Source organism: Aegilops tauschii, chromosome 6 (assembly GCF_002575655.3).
Source record: "Aegilops tauschii subsp. strangulata cultivar AL8/78 chromosome 6, Aet v6.0, whole genome shotgun sequence".
Taxonomy (NCBI): Eukaryota; Viridiplantae; Streptophyta; class Magnoliopsida; order Poales; family Poaceae; genus Aegilops; species Aegilops tauschii.
The window spans coordinates 455,535,460-455,538,653 of NC_053040.3; the positions used below are offsets into that span (position 1 = coordinate 455,535,460).

The following is a 3,194-nucleotide window of genomic DNA, read 5'->3' on the forward strand; positions in this document are numbered from 1 at the left end:
CCAATAATTTATAGATATCATGACCAAGGGCTTGCCTACGTCATCATTTAAGGAGTTCCGGTTCAGTCTTTGCGTCAGCAATGGTGCCACTTCGACTGCAGGGGTGTTGAATATATGTATTGTGCATATTGTGTATTGAGCCCACCTCCTAATTTTCTTGTATAGTTGAGGTCGTGATCCACCGTTGTACATCATATATACGTGCGATTGCACATGAGTAATACATCGTGCAATTCTCATGTCATACAATGGTTTTGAAGAATCCATCCAATCCATCGACCTTTCCAAGTCTGAGTCGCACCGTCCTTACCAGTTCCCACCCACGCAGCGAGGAACCAATCAAGGAACAAGAAGGAGATGCAATGGTCGAGCTGCTGTGTTCGCCCCTGCCGAGGCCGGCCTCGTTCACCTGCCGGAGGTGGTCGACCACCTCGCAACCGGGGACGCCGACCACTGAGACCACGCCCACCACCATGCCGCGCACGGGCAAGGGCACGGTCAATATCGCAAGCACATTGGAGTGGCGGTCGTGGCGCACTGATGGATATCGACATATCGTGGAGACCCCCGGCAAGTACGCCTTCCTTCTAGACGTCCTCAGGCTCTCCACGTAGGACATCCAGCTACGAGCTACCACGCCATGGCCGCATCCGTTTCTTCTCGGACCGAGCTCGATTCAACATCACCAATGAACTAACATTTGGGCGTGTACTCATTTTCCTCGACAGCTGACTCTGAAGGGCGACAGCGTGCTGGTGATGAAGAGCCCCAACTGGAAGCGGAAGGGGGAGGAGGAGGAGGGTGACTGCTGCTACATCCGGCTGGAGCGCCGTGAGTCGCCGTGGTCGTTCGTGAGCAAGTTCCGGCTGCCGGAGGACGCGGACGTGGGCGTCGTGGCCGCGCGCTGCGAGAACGGCGTGCTCACCGTCACTGTCAAGAAGCAGCCGCCGTCGGAGAAGAAGGCCAAGTCCGTCCAGGTCGCCATCGCCTGATCGTCCGAGCCAGAGCCTTCAGTCACGCGAACTTTCGGTACCTTGTGGGCGTTTGTCGTCAGTGATCGTTCTTGCAGTAGAGTAGTGTGTCAGAGTCTGGTAGATTTGGGTGTTATTTGTAGTCTCCTTCTCTGTTTGTGATCTGGCCGGACATTAGGTGTGCTTCAACCTCTGCATGAATCTCGCTGTTAAAGGAACTATGGAGCACGAATTGTTCTTAGTTTGTTGCATCAACCTCTGCATGTATCTTCCCAGCTTGATCGAATACAGCCGCGTGCCTGGATTCAGTATCAAGATTCATACATGTTTCACGTAATCTCAGCGGAAAACAGAATGGGAATTTTGTTTGGTCAGGTAATCAACGACTGAACACTCTCAACTCCTATGTGAGTTCCACGATCCAAATTAACTCTGTTCTCAAGTGACATGATCTAAATAAATCCAAAACAAAGTGAACTGAAAGAAACTAAAAAACGATTATGATTTGTGAGGGATGCCCATGTGCTACTTTTATCAGGGGTAAAATGCACAGAACAGCAAGATTAAATGCATAGAAGCAACCCCGCAAATTTTCTTTTTGCATAGAAGCATTGATGCTTCACACCTGAACCAAGTTAATAGCAACATGGTTGTTGCTTCACAACAGATCCTAGTGTGCTTCTATTTAGTGCGAGAAGAAAGATGGAACATGACCAATAGTCATTTTTCAAAGCTGGGCTAAGCAAGGAGTAGAGTCCAGAGAGTCCACAGCCACTTAGAGTTGCTTTTGCTTCACAGCCACCTGAAGTTGCTTTTGCAATGTTGTTCACATCCTAGGACTTGGAAGCATCAGGATTTTGATTAGCATACTCTCGGCATGACTTGGAAGCATCAGGATATTGGTTAGCATACTCTCGGCGTGACTTGGAAGCATCAGGATCTTGATTAGCATACTCTCGACGTATCTTAGTGCAACGTGACACTGGACACAATAGGTTGTGTCTCATCTTAGAGGATGGGAAGAGACCCACAGTAGGTTGGGTCCCACCTTAGGAAATAGCTCACGTTCCCCTGGTTGGTGTTGGCAGACATCTCTTCCTTGTTGTCGGTGTCGGTGCGGTGACATTTGACAGCCATTTCTTCTCAAGAAGGCTCTAAAATAGGGATTTGATAGAATTTGTAAATACAAACACAACAAAATTTATATCACTCGTATATTACACTTGATCATCTAAGGAAGCTCGATATGATTACTGAAAGAACTCAAACAAAAAAATAAGTTTAGAAAAAATATTCACAAATTTAAGAAAAATGTTCATTATTTTGAAAAATGTTTCAAAAAGTGGCCATGAGTTCACAAATCTTATTGTATTCACAAAATGTTCTTGAATTAAAAAGTCATGAATTAAAAAACTGATCACGAATCTAAAGAAATATTCATAAATTTCAACAAACATTGGCGAATTAAAAAATGTCTGTTCCGTCTATCTCTTTATTATGAAAGACCAAATTGACCCTTTCCGCCATAGATAAGTGAGTTCAAAAAAGTTCGCAAGATCCACTTTTCTTTTTAAAAAAATATTTATGAATTTTAAAAATATCTGCAAATTAAAAAATGTGTACGAATTTTAGGAAATGTCCGCGAGTTCATACCATGTTCACATATTCGGAAAATAAATACAATTTTGAAAATTCCTATATTTCTATTTTTTGGGGGGAAATTCAAAATTGTTCGTGATTTTAAGAAAATTCATGAATTTAAAATTGTTCATAATTTTCAAAAAAGATCAAAATTTCTTTAAAAAGTTCTCAGATTTGATAAAAAGAAGGAAAGAGAAAACTGAGAAAAACAAAGACTAACGGGACGGCCCATTAGTGCAGCGTGGGTGCACGTTTCGTTCATACCCCCCCCCCCCCCCCCCCCCCCCACCCACATGGAATAGGATCTCTAGTCTGGTCCAATAGGAACTCCCTTTGAAGTCAATTTCTATTTGACAAATGTAGCGTCATTTATGGGCTTTCCTCTTACACGACGCACACCCTACTGAGCGTTACCTAAGAAATGGGTTGGCCCATGTTGGTACTGTTTAAGCAGGCGTTCCACCACGACTTTGTGAAGCTTTTACAAACTTCAATCCAGCCAGTTTGATCGATAACTGATCAATGCCGTGCTAGCAAAGGAGTATGTACATCGTGCTCCACTTCCTGTGTTTGAGCCACAGG

The 3,194-nt window shown here is 44.4% G+C and overlaps 1 pseudogene; it reads left to right on the plus strand.

The window, feature by feature from the left end:
• Positions 1-238: 238 nt before the first annotated feature.
• Positions 239-1,383, plus strand: LOC109760410 (18.6 kDa class III heat shock protein-like; annotated as a pseudogene).
• The last annotated feature ends 1,811 nt before the right edge of the window (positions 1,384-3,194 follow it).